Source organism: Acinonyx jubatus, chromosome A2, assembly GCF_027475565.1.
Source record: "Acinonyx jubatus isolate Ajub_Pintada_27869175 chromosome A2, VMU_Ajub_asm_v1.0, whole genome shotgun sequence".
NCBI lineage: Eukaryota > Metazoa > Chordata > Mammalia > Carnivora > Felidae > Acinonyx > Acinonyx jubatus.
The window spans coordinates 66,792,915-66,807,458 of NC_069383.1; the positions used below are offsets into that span (position 1 = coordinate 66,792,915).

General features: G+C 37.0%; 1 protein-coding gene and 1 pseudogene across 1 annotated transcript in view; one reads left to right on the top strand and one right to left on the bottom strand.

The window, feature by feature from the left end:
• The window catches only part of UMAD1 (UBAP1-MVB12-associated (UMA) domain containing 1), a 220,392-nt gene that overhangs the window by 134,788 nt on the left and 71,060 nt on the right, over window positions 1-14,544 (bottom strand). The gene's annotated exons all lie outside the window — the stretch shown is intronic.
• On the top strand, window positions 8,835-10,028 carry LOC106969944 (5-azacytidine-induced protein 2-like; annotated as a pseudogene).

Sequence of the window (14,544 nt, forward strand, 5' to 3'; positions counted from 1 at the left end):
TCATTTAGCAAGATAATTCAGTAGCATCAGCTACTGCAACTACAAAAGGGCTCAGGGAATACCAGACACATTCCTGAGTCTGATTGGTTCAGCTATATTACCCAGATAAGAAGGAGCAATTGAACACGTATGCATGGCAATCCCTACTTACTTTGCCAAGTTTTGGCACACGAGAACAAACAAGGAAAGAACCAAAACTAAATTCAACCTTAACACTTATGTATCTTAAAGCTCTATGAATCCAACCAGCAGAGACAAGTTAATGATAATACATGGAACACAGGATGTAGGTTTTATAAAAATCTTGTCTACTTGCATTCTGCATGTTGTATATTCCCCATTCTGTATTTTGGACACGTGTTTGAACACGTCTTTGGTAACTGTACATTCAGAAAAAGTAGTCTAAAATAGAGTCTACCCAAGATCATCTCATTGGTTAACTTCATTTTTAGTTACACTGTGGTTTGTTTTTTGGATACCAATAAATAAAAAGGCATTTTCTAGGAAAAACATAGGTACGTACATGCACATAAATTATAAGACTTACTACAATTCTACAAATTTATACACAAGGATGGGCCTAATTCTTACCAAAGCACTTCCACCCTGGCTTTCATAACCCATTCTCTTCAATATTCCTCTTGATTCCAGCTGTTCCTTCTCAGCCCCTTGTGAGTTTTTTCCTATACTACTCAAGCTCTAAGTTTTTGAGTTCCCTAGCTCTCTTTCTCAACATGCCTTCCCTATGTAATCACATCCATTCACAGAGATGTAAATCCTGAAATTTACACTAGAAGCCCAAACCTCTGCTATAAACCTCCATTACTACATAAAAGTTACTTTGTCTAAGAACTGAACTCTTGATCTTCCCCCCACCCCCAAACCTTCTCCTTCTCTGGACTTCGGTAACCTCTACCCTGCGGCTCATGAGAGCAGACATGGAGATTCGTTCTAGGGTACCTCCTTGTCCCCAAATTTAAGCCATCACCAAGTCCCCAAATACATATGCAACACATCCACTTTTCTCCATTTCTATGGTCACCATTCTAGTCCAAGTTATCACCATCTCTCGCCTAGACTATTTATTATTGCTTTAGGCCACTTCCTATCCATTCTCTTCAACAACAACGAGTAAGGTCTTCAAGTTAAAACAAACAAACAGGGGTGCCTGGGTGGCTCAGTCAGTTAAGCATTCGACTGTGGCTCAGGTCATGATCTCACGGTTCGTGGGTTTGAGCCCCGCATCAGGCTGTGTGCTGACAGATCGGAGCCTGGAGCCCGTTTCAGATTCTGTCTCCCTTTCTCTCTGCCCCTCCCTGGCTCGCATTCTGTCTCTGTCTCTCTCTCAAAAGTAAATAAACATTAAAAAAAAAAAAAAAAACAAAACAGATACCATTACTCCTCTGCTTAAAAACCTTTCAATAATATCCCCTTGTACTTTAGAACAAAATTCAAACTACCAAGCCTTGTATACTGTGCCTGTTTCTTCTCCATCTTCATTCCGTGTTCTTTGCTTCTCTCTCCATACTTCAGTGTTACTGGTCTTCTTTCAGTTCTTTCAGGAAGTCAGAATCCCCACTGCCTCTGGGCTTTTGCACATGCTGGTTCCTCTACTACCACCTAGGTCTATCCATGTTGTTGCAAATGGATATATATATATATATCTATATATATATAGATATAGATATATTATATTGGATATATATATTGGATATATATATCAATATATATATAGGATATATATATATATATATATATACACACACACACACACACATATACGTGTGTGTGTGTGTGTGTGTGTGTGTGTGTGTGTGTGTTAAATGCCTGGCTCTTCTACCAGGCTATGAAACTGTAAAATTCATGACGACAGGGACTATATCTTGATACTCCCAACATAACGAACGCTTTGCAAAGTATCTGACATCTAATGGGTGCTTTATAAATATTTCCTGAATTACTGGTGAAGAGTTCCCTTCTCTACCAACACCCCATTCCCAGGCCCTGAAAGCAACCATTGTAACAATTTCCTTTTTATCTTCCCAGATATGGAAACATGTTTAAAAGGGAAAGCATTCACAATAGCCAAGATATGGAAGCAAGCCATGTGTCCACTGACAGATGAATGGATAAAGATGATACACACACACACACACACACACACACACAATAGAACATTACTCAGCCATAACAAAGAATGAAGTCTTGCCATTTGCAACAACATGGATAGACCTAGGTGGTAGTATGCTAAGTGAATTAAGTCTGAGAAAGACCAATGCCATATGATTTCACTTACATGTGGAATCCAAAAAACAAAACAAAACAGACTCTAACATAGAGAAAAAACCCTGGAGGTCACCAGAGGGGAGGTTGGGAGAAGGATGGGTGAAACAGGTAAAGGGGATTAAGAGGTACAAACTTCCAGTTATAAAGTAAATAGGCCATGGAGATGAATAGTTCAGCACAGGGAATGTAGTCAATAACATTGTAATAAAATTGTATGGTTAGCAGATGGTGAACTACATTTAGTGTGGTGAGCACCGAGTAATGTACAGAATTGTCAGATCACTGTGTTGTACATCTCAAAGTAATGTAATATTGTATGTCAACTACGTTTTAGCAATTTAAAGAGGGGAAAGAGCTCAAACATAAACCTATTTTAGTATGTTTTCCTAGTACAAATGTTCACATTGCATTTAAATCTAATAAAAATTTTTAGAAAGATAATTAAATAGTGCTAGACCCTAGATAATTAAAATGTAGTAAAAACACCTGTTGACTATAAAAAGGAACTGTTACACAGAAAGAAGCCATTACCATGTGAATCGTCAACATGTCAACAAACCTCTGCTGAGCATCTATTACGTACTAGGCTCTATGCTACACAAGACAGGTGGCTCACGTCAGTAACTAATTAACCAACAGCTTTATCACTATTGTAAGTTTTAAGAGTCAGTTGGTAAGAAAGCTTTTTCCAAAGAATTCTAATTACAAAGTGGTTAGTTTCATTACATCAAAAAAATTAAATATTTTAGTTAGCAGTAGAAAAATAACTTTATTTTGTTATTTTTTTAAGTTTAATTTTTTTTTTAAGAGAGGGAGAGAGAGAAAGAGCATGAGCATGAGCAGGGGAGAGGCAGAGAGAGGGAGACACAGAATCGGAATCAGGCTCCAGGCTCCTGTCAGCACAGAGCCCGACCCGAGGCTCAAACCCACGAACCCCAAAATCATGACCTGATCCTAAGTCAGACGCTTAACTGACTGAGCCACCCACTTTATTTTGTCAGTTTATAAATGTATTGGATTTTTAGTCCGTTGATTTAATAGTCCCATATTCGAGGAAAAAGAAATGCAGGTTGTGCTCGGTCCTTATCATGTTAATTGTAGTTAACTGAAAAGTTCACAGTTCTTTCTCAGAAAGCCAGTGGTGTCATGTGTATTCAAGTTAATGTTGGCTTAATAAGCGGGGAGAATCTCAGCTATCATTGTAATTGTTTTCATTCACTGTATTAAAAATTGTTTAAAAAAACTACTTATTTTTTTTTCCTTGCACTTAAAAGGATTCAAACTTCTAATAAGTTAAACACCTGGGGAAACTTCATTAAGCGCTATTCCCTGAAATTATTGTTTCACCACGCAAAATGGGGGCTTTATAACCTGAAGAAGTTAATGTAACGTGCACTACTGCTCAGGGACTCACAGTGGCAGTGGGAGACGCTGCCATGCTATTAACTTAATTAATGTTTCCATCAAATGAATGGAGTGCAGGAAAAAAAAAGCATGCCTAAAAATCAGGGTTTAACAAGGATTTAGAGAAACAGTGAATTCCTGATTTCAGTATTCAGCTGAGGAAGACTTTAAATTTATTTCTGCTCGCAAACTGTCTTTAATTCTCATAGCTACATGTCAAGACATAAACGGACTCTGGATGAAGTCCAGAGAAACGGAAACGATTACGAAATCTATTGATTGCTATAGGTAGTAAGCTATAAAAAGGGTTATGAAGCTTCAGAATGGGAAGAGTAATACAAAAGGCAGATTATAAGAGTGGACAGTGTTATGAACGGTTACACAAGAAATGTCCTACTTGAATTTGCTCACCAAATTTCAAAATCCTTCAAATTTCTACACCAAAGCCAATCCCAACTTAAAATCTGAAACAATTTAGGTCAAATAAAGTATTATCTTAAGCTGTGAAGAGAAAACATCAATCTTATACGAACTGGTGTAAAGCTAAATTTACAACAGTTTGAAGAAGGATTAACGGGACACTTTTAGTTGATATGTGACACACAGGGTAGTCGTGAATTCTCACACATCTTTCAGGTGGATGTAAAAAATATACAGGTTTGGACGAAATAACGGAACCCTTTTGCTTCGTATTAAAATTTGCTACCGACCAGTTTTCAAATGAAAGTTTTAGCCTGCTGTTCAGAATTTCAAATATGCCTCATGCCTTGAAAGTAGTAGTGATTCCAGGGTTTCAAGAACTTTTAAAAATTATGCTCCTATTAGAGGGAAATAAAGGGGGCTCACCACATAGTAATTAGATACTTAGCAGTCTTAACTTGTTTAAGCTGCCTTCCTATTTTCCCCATTGACACAGGAACTGCAAAGCTTTACTCAGATTTCTCTACAGGCAAGCCCTGGCTAACCTTCCTGTGCTCCCCTTGGTACAAAGACGTGCAATCTGAACATCTTTATAGGTTTCTCGAACCAATCAATGACAAGTGGGGTCATTTCTTCTACTGTTCATGAATTCATCATCTTTCCAAAGTGGCAACTGGAAAATCCTATAATTTCTCAGAAGATCATGAAATACCTTGATTAGTATAAACTTAGTTTCCATTTTTATGTATATATTTCAAGAAATACCAACTGCTTTTGACTCTAATATAAATATCCCAAGTTTCTGAAGGTTTTGCTCAACCTGCTGTGTCATTAGAAACACCAGTCAGCTTCCTTGAGAAAAATGGATCTTGAAGAATTTAAGCTTTGATATTTCTGACCGTTTTTAGACAGCAAAGATACTGAGGTTAAACCTTACTACACAAGAGTAAATAATCATTTCAAAGAAACACTGGCTGAGCTACTGACGCTTGCTGCAAAGAACTGTTTTAGTTTGTTGAGCACGACATGGAAAGGGCAGATGTTAGGAATGGGGAGAAATGCCAGATCTCACCTGACGTTACAGCAACTTACTGCAAATATGGTGAATTTCACAGAGGACAAGCAAAATAATGACAGTGCGACAGAGACTAACTGCTCGGTGAGACCTCGAATGCCTGCTGATACAGTTCATTACTAAGTATGTGTATGGTCTCATCTGCGCTCTGTCAAATTAAAAAGTTGTTAATTTCACAAACTAGGCTAAGCTCTTAGTTTAAAAATACATAGCCTAAGCTACTTAAGGTATACTTGTGTAATAATTAACCAACGTCTGAAAGACTTCATTTTAAAAGTTTATAACTCATTCAGATATTAGGCCCGAATAATGGGGCCGAGAAGTAAAACTGGTTTCTTACCCTTTCTCCTAAAATTTCTGCCAGCTCGCTAAGGAATTCGAACAACAGGATTCCATTCCATAGCCCGTCTCTCGTTTTTATTTCCTTTTCCCATTCTCTGTCTCACCTGGGAACTCTAGCTCACCTGTGAACATTGACCTTGAAACTCAGGCTACCAGCTAATTCTAAATGCAGCTGTGTCAAGGCAACTGAACATGGCAGGTGTAAAAAAAAAAAACAAAGAACAAAAAACAAAATGAAACACTGGCACTGTACTGTCCAGGGCAAAGACAGTACCACTTTCGAGAATCGGCAGCATTCCACAGAGGAGGAAGGCTGGGGCTTCTGGCCTATAAAAACACAAAAGCAGGAGAAACACATAAAGAAATGCCTACATGTGTTGTTGTTAAGTAGCCACAGCCCTGAGAGCTCAAGAAAGGAGCAAATTATTGGTAAAGCTAAAGCAAGAAAATGTTCTTAATGCATAGCATTTGTCACATAACCATAAACCATAGTATATTTGGTTAGAAGGACATATAAAGTTCATTTATATCCAGTGCTTTAATGGAAGTTTTTTTTTTTACATTCATATTATTTCGTAATGCTTTAATATTGAGGCAACGACCTAGTGTCAACTGACCTTGAACAATAGTCCATTAAATGTCACCAGATCCTGCCTGAACCAGTGGTTAGCATCAAATACTACCCTAAGGTATCCAACTCAAATAGAGATGATTTAAATTTTATGACTTGACGAATACAGCAGTGATTTATTTTCTGGCACCATGGGCACAGGGAGAACAAGCTTCTGTTTTGTTTGTTTCATTTTCAAGTTCAGCGAGTCAGATCCCATACTGGAAAAATTTCATAAAGTATAGTAAATCCTTCCAATGCCTACTCTATGTCTTGGTTATATGCTGAACATCTTTAAGAAAGTGCACTAATTCTTTTAATAGCTAACTACTGTTTAATATTCTGTAGACACTTTTATCAATTCAAAATAATTATAATCCTATACATATCAAAATGACATTTTTCTATTAGTTTGGCTTTCTATTAGTTTGGATTTTAGAATCCATGTTTTCAATTGATAACGTGAAAAATTGGATTATGTTGTTGCTTGGTTTAAGGTGATTAGTAAGACAACGTTTTAATAACACTGTATCTTCCATTACATAATAATGGCTAATGTTTACTTTGGACTTAGTGTATGCACATGCTGGGCTAAGCCTTTGGTATACATCATCTCATTTAATCTTTTTTTTTTTAAACTAATTTTTTTTTAATTTTTTTTAATGTTTATTTATTTTTGACAGAGAGAGAGAGAGACAGGGCATGAGTGGGGGAGGGGCAGAGAGAGAGGTAGACACAGAATCTGAAACAGGCTCCAGGCTCTGAGCTGTCAGCACAGAGCCCGACATGGGGCTCGAACTCAGACTGCAAGATCATGCCCTGAGCCGAAGTCAGACGCTCAACCAACTGAGCCATCCAGGTGCCCCTCATTTAATCTTTATAACAATCTGTTAAATTAGGCATTATTATTCCATTTTAAACATGGGGAAACCGAGGCAAAAAGATAGTAAGTGTCCTGCCCAAAGACCAATAGCTAATTAATGTTAGATATACCAGATTTGAACTCTGGTCTAATGAGCTTCAGAAGCCAAGCCCCCGGACAGTAGGGTAGACGGTCTCTCATTGGGATCTCCTACTGTAATTCAATACAGGTAACATGCAGGAAATGACATGGTCCAATAAGCCATGAGAATTACTCAGGCTAGCTTCCTACCAATGATGAAGGACCACTCAGTAAGGAAAACCTAAATTAAATCTCAGGATGAGTTCTGTAAGTCAAATCTATAGACGCTTATTGAGAACATGCAAAAGAGAGGAGAGGCAAAGAAAGAAACACACTTCAAGAAAAAAGAAAATACTCAGGATTAGTTCAAAAGAAATGAATACACCAACTTTATATTATGGTGCTTCTACATTTTATCATAAAACCTGGCTACTATAAAATTATGCAACCTTCCCACATTTGACACTCTTTCTTATATTACTACACATAAAAAGATAATATGCCAAGCTTCAAGGAGACCAATTTGGCAAAAACGTGCAGATAAACAAAGCAAAAACAATCATTTTCTGTTAGATGAAAGTGTAAGGGTCACTAAAACTGTAAATCTCAGTATATACATCAAAATAATGGTACAACCATTGATGTGTCATCAAAACGAATAAAACTGTCATAGGTTAAATAAATCAAGTAATACTGAGTGTTTCCTACTAATTTTGTTTTTTACTTCTACTGTGGCGGTAGTCTTTCTTCAGGCTTTTGATCCTCCAACATGACCTAGATGATCTGCTCTGGAGATTAAATAATGGACCATACAAAACCCAAACTTAAGAACTGGAGACAGGCTTAGGCAGAAACCTCGGCTTTCTGCTGGTCAGAGGAGAAACTGCTGTTGAGTGAGCACCCATTCTGTGCCCTGCGGTGGGCTGCACAGTTCACATCAATTATCAGATATAAACATCACGGCAGCCCTACTGAGACCATGTCATCATCCTCCTTTCAAAACTGAGGAAACTGAAGCCCAGAGAGGTTAATTAACTCACCAAAGTCCCAGCCGGCAAGCAGCAGAGCAGAGATTCAGACCCAGATGTCTGATTCAGTAGTCAATGAGTTTCTCCTAAATTAATATGTAAAAATTATACATTTTTGTGAGCTTAACTCCTTTTTCTCCAGAAGACACCAGGACTCTCAAAATGTAGGTTTCCAGAACCTGTGGGGCAGGGGTGCAGACCAAGCCAAGACAAGGCACACCCTCACGGAGCAAGGCAGCCATCACTTCAGGAGAAGCAGAGGGGTCTTTGGGGAAACCAGAGGCCCAGTGACCTCTGGCCACCCCAGTTGCTTTCAGTTTGTTTTCTAACACAAGGGGAGGAGAAGTGACCATCTCTTTAGGCAGCCATTGGAAGCCAGGCTCCAGCCATGCTGGATTACTTGTTAGGGGATGACACCTGCCCTCCAAATTGTGGAAAAGCTCTGAGTGACACAGTGACTCTCATCTCAACCCACTGAGGAACAAGTCTGTCACTTCTTATTTTGCCCTGTCATTTAATATAAAGACATTAAGAAATAACTTTAGGATTCAAAGATACAGAACTGATTCTTAAAGAATAAGACTTCTGGAAGAAACATTTATAGGAACTCGATTAGATGAAGAAAAATATGTTCTGTGAAAAAAAAAAAAAACAAATAAATAAGGGTTCTGTGCACATCAGAAGGCCTGCGTGGATAAGATCATTTGAAGAGCACATTAGAATAAAATGAATAAAGACAACTAAACCTGAAAGTATTGAGTGAACAGATACAATCTAAATAAACAGAACTCTTCCAGATAAAGACAGAAGTAGAAACTCACAGGCAAAGAGGCACATACATCTACCTTCATCAAACTGGAGAGTGGAAAAATGGAGCTGTACCTGAAGACCAATGGTTGAGCACAAGTGCTGGGATTCAGGAGGAAGAAATGCAGTGATCTCAAAATTGAACTACAAAAATCTAAAACACTAAAAAAAGGGATCATTCTCAGGAAGACGGTCTGACTAGCAGGCATCTCCAAAGACTATGCTTCTCAAGTCATACTATGCAACATTCGTACTGGGAACCAAGGAGAGAAATGACTAATTTATATCAGTGACTTAAGTGCAGCCTGAACTAATAACACTGAAAACCCCAACTGCGATCTGGAAAGCCCAAAAGAATGCACTGAAGTCATCGGGAAGGATAACACAGAAATCCATTTGATGTATTTTACCAGAATATTCAAAAGACAATACTATCTCTCAAAAGACAATACCAAATGGCAAAGCTCTTTGTAATAAATGTCACCACTTCTCCTTTATCAGGAGACACAAACATTTTATCCGAAAAAGCAATTCTCCAGTCATGGGCACACAGTGAAAGATCCATTCCTAATGGTGGCACAAGATTTCAGGAACACAACTACTACTGCAAAAATTGTATGGGAGGGAACTCGTGGGTGTTCCCAGGTCCTCCAAAACTGAGTAAGGTGGCCTTTGGGGAAGCTAAAACTTTAGGATCCACATAATCAAAACTGACTTTATAGACATTAATTCTGAAGATGAAGACGTGAGATCTTTCCCAGTGTTTCTCCAAGAAACGTGTGTAACAAACTAAAAGTGGACTTGGAAAGTCCACATTCTTGTACCTTAAAAATTACCTTTAAATTATACTATTTTTCCTTCAAATCTGATACCATTATGGGTTATTTCTAGCTATAATATCTGTGCCCTCCAGAGTGCTATGCTATCAATCAGCCAACATCAACTTTTCTCTTTGACTGACCTTGCAACAATATTCATTTAAGGCATAATCACTCTTTGCGGACAAATCATTGTCTATTAAACAGTAATTTATATGATGTGTTCCTGAACATTTTTTTACACCATTGGTTTTATGAAACCCAAGTGTTCCATGGTTGAAACCACTAAAATAACACCACCCTGTTCTCAATAGATCATTAAGTATACTTTAAGGAGTATAAATAAAACACTTTCTAATCTTATATTTATTATATAATACAATTCAAATTGAATGAAAATGTTTTTTTAGTATCAGAGTTTTAGGTCTTAGCTATTTTGTGAGTATTGTGGGAGATTGCAAAGCATTTTTAATTAATGCATTTGGGATTAAAAACATTGTTTTTTTTAATGAAAAATAAAATTAGCTGGCATACCATTTCACTTCAGAAACAAAAAGATATAAGGTGATAATGAAAATTAATGGAAATTATAGGTAACTATTTCATTTTAAGGGGATGAATGGAAAATGAAAGATCACAAAAGCCTCTCGAAGGCTAGGCATTTACTTTGACTATGGTGTGGTATATGGCTTCCTTTTAACCATGTTCCTCAAGATTTTAAGTGTTTATGATGAAAATAGTAATGGTTTCTTCATACTTTTCCATAAAATAGAGAATAATGAATCTTTTATTTAACTTCGGTGAAAGCCAAAATAAGAAGAGAGATTTAACTCTGAAAAGTAAAAGCACCAAAATATAGCTAAATTAAATAGATCAGATAATTTCAAAAGCATAAGCTTCCTACATTCATGAACTTAAGGGTTCAAATCTAAAAGCCTTAGTTAAAATGAAAAGTCTTAATAAGTAAAAGTTAGCTACCACACCGAAGTACAAAACCCAGAGAATTTCTGGGAACTGATGGGATTCACATCTACACCAGGGTAAATCTAATGGTTTAATTTCACCTAGCTTTCTACAGTAGAGTCACCTCTGAGACTCCATGGGCAAACAGCAGTCTCTCCAGGATTACAGAACTGGGTACAATATCTGAAAAGGAATGCTTTAACTAAGCTTATAGTTCTACACTAACTTTATAATAACTTTATTTTTAAGTTTATCTATTCTGAGAGAGAGAAATCGCAAGCTGAGGAGGGGCAGAGAGTGAGGAGAGGGCAGGAATCCCAAGCACGCTCTGCACTGACAGCATGGAGCCCAACGTGGGGCTCAAACTTATGAACCGTGAGATCTTGACCTGAGCGGAAGTTGGACGCTTAACCGACTGAGCCACCCAGGTGCCCCTAACTTCATAATAACTTTGATCATAATAATGTGGATCAAAAGGGTTTTTTTTATAAGGTGGGGAAGGATAAAACTATGCAACTAAGGCATACACTGCTAATTCTTAACAATAATCACAAAAAAAGAAAGAAAATGTTGATCACAATCATTTGAAGATACAAGAAAATTACAAATTCAGAATTATCTAAAAGAGCCAGAAATTGCACTCATATTTTCTTCTCTAAAGAGAGATACTTGTACTATGTATTATAGAAATCAAAAATTTTATCAGCAAGGGGGAAATTTGTCTTGGTGTGTGGTAGCTGGATTCAAGATAGTTCCATGTTACTAATACAAATAGAGTAGGTTAAGCACATAAAATAGGTAAGTATAAATAACCCATATGTTTTCATACACATTTAAAGAAAGGTTCAGTGACAAGTTGAAAATTAATAAGATATTTTTACAGGAATATTGAAATTCCTAACTTCAACTGACATGGGACTGGCTAGTAGGAAACACTGCCCTGGGATTAATTCTACACGGTATCTGGCCAACATACTAGCCTGTGTAGACATAATTACCACAAATTGCTATGTTTTCTGTGTACCATCCATTTCAGGTAATCATATTAATTTCAAAACATGAGCAATGTCTATTCTAACAAGAGGACCACAATTCTAATTTAGGAATATGAAATTTATACTGGTTTGCTTTGTTCTCTCGGATAACAATCATATGGCTGGGGAAAAGATAATCCCACTAAACCAATAAATATAATCAACAAAGGAAACGCATCAGTGAAGGACCCAAAAATGTCAGCCTTCAGTGCACACTTATAGCCTAGTAATATCTTCAGAACTATATGCCAAGACCACTGATGTCTTTCTGAGGTTTAACTTGGCATCCATCCGACGACCCAGAGATTCTGGAGTTTCCTGCCAGATAAAGGACAAAAATACCAACTGGGTCTGGTGCGTTACTTGCTGCTGTTTTAAAAAAACAATGCCAGATTGCAACACTCTTTGTCGACAAAAATGTCTGACATTTCTGGCTTAAGACCTTTTGAGTCTAATAAATAGCTCCATTTCTTATGACAGAGGTTTCTTTCATTGATGGATTTATTAAATAAATAAGTAGTTCATCAGTTTACAGAATGTGTTATTTCACACAATTTACTATGAAAGAACTAGCAGGTGGTACTATTAAGAGCCATCAGTAGTAGGAATTGTTTCATAGATGACCAACTCAATCTACGTTTGGAACACTGCCATCCTTTATAAGGTTTTTCCATATAACACATTCGTAGTTTTAGTGCACATCTACTCAGGGTGTTTATGAAATCCTTGTGCAACTTTAAACTTGACCTATCCCACTGAACTATATTTTATGGGACTCTGTTAAAACTGCTGTGTATTCATCCAGACCACATTCTTTAAAGGAACTTCAAGCCAGGATCATGAATGCAATTTATGAAATCACTCGGCAGCAGCTGGAGAATGTTTTCAATGAGGTGGAAAATCAGACTGAATGTTGGATCACCAAAAAATGGTGGTTATGTTGAAGTCTATAAATTTAAACTGCAATGTTAAAGTCTTACTCACACTGATTTAAGTCATTTTTAATTTTTTTCTGTCACAAATACAACAAAGATTAAGGTTTAAAGTTAACATGGAAATTTTTAAAACACCCAAAATGGCCATGATGTTATATATTTCTGTTAGAAATTTTATTATTTTTCCCATGTTAGAAGACTAATAGCAACCCATTAGAAAATGTTTTACAGTATCCTAAAAAGGCTAACATATATTTTATAGATCACTGATTCTCCAATTGACTTAAACCACATTAAAAAAATTCTACTATTTATAAAGATGCATATCTGTAAGTAAACCATCTCCTAATGGGTTGTTAAAAGAGAAAAATCAGTAGGAGAGAGTTTCATTCACATGTAAAAAGAGAACATGGCTAAATGCGATGTAGTACCCTGGATTTAATCCCAGAACAACAACAACAACAAAACATATATGGAGAAACTGGTAAAATCCAGACAAACTCTGTGGTTTAGTTAATACTATTGTACTAATGTTTATTTCTTTGTTCTAACAAATCTACTTTGGCTGTGTAAGATGTGGATGAAAAATATATTTCCAAAATGCTCTATAGTATCTTGGCAACTTTTCTATAAACCTAAAATTATTCCAAAATAAATTTTTAGCTTTTTTTCTTAAAGTTTATTTATCTTGAGAAAGAGAAAGAGAGCAAGAGAGTGAGCACATGCACATGAGTAGGGGAGGGGCAGAGAGAGAGAATCCCAAGCAGGCTCTGAGCTGTCAGCATAGAGCCAGATGCAGGGCTCAATTGCATGAACCATGAGATCATGACCTGAGCCAAGATCAAGAGTCACAGGCTTAACTGACTGAGCCACCCAGGTACCCCCAAATTTTATTATTTTTTTAAATGTGATGAGAATATTGGTACCTTCCGTAATTACTTTTTTCTCTACCTTACCTATAATCACTGACTGGGACAAATTTTATTTTCCAAAGTCGGCCAAAACATCTCCCATCACATGTGTTCCTTAGCAAGATTTTCCCATCAAGAGATGGTATTTATTTCTCTATGCCTTGAATCTGGGAACACTCTGAGGCTCTTTGACCAAAACAACATGGTGGAAATGATGCTGTATCAGTTCTGGGGGTAGCTCTTAGCCGGCCTGCTAGCTTCTACTTACTATGTGTCTGGATTAATGATTCTTAGAACCAGCCACCATTTTATGAGAAACCCAAGTGATATGGAGAAGCTATGTACAGGTAATCTTTTTCTCAGCCTTAGCTTGACCTAGCATCTACCGATAGTCATATGAGTAAGACACTCTGGATACCAAGCCCAGTCCAGCTTTCTAATGATGGCAACCCCAGCCAACACCTGATTACAACCACATGAAAGAGCTCAACTAAGAGCAGCCCAGCTACATTCAGTCAACCCACAGAACTATGATAATAACAAATTGTCATTTTTGTGCCACTAAGTCTTGGTAGCTTGTTAAACAGCAAAAGATAACTGGGACACTGGCAATTAACAAAAAGGAAGTTTATGCCCAGATGTATTCATGGAGGTGTCAGAAACAGGAGGTCTGACACAGAAGATCTGAAAAAAAAAAATTGTTTCTCTTTTCTCTTTTCTGCCTACTTATTTCTCCTCACAGAATTGATTGATTATAGCAGTTGAGGATGATAAGCAAATTTCAGAAAAAAAAAAAAAAACACTCAACTGGAACTTCACAGGAGAATCAACTTTTTTATATTTACCAAAAATAAAACTTATGTTCACTAATGTCAATGAATATTTTCTTAAAAGGGACAAGAAATACTCACTGCATTTGCTTACTAAATAACAAGAATACTGTCATGAATCTCAATGGCTGGAGCAAG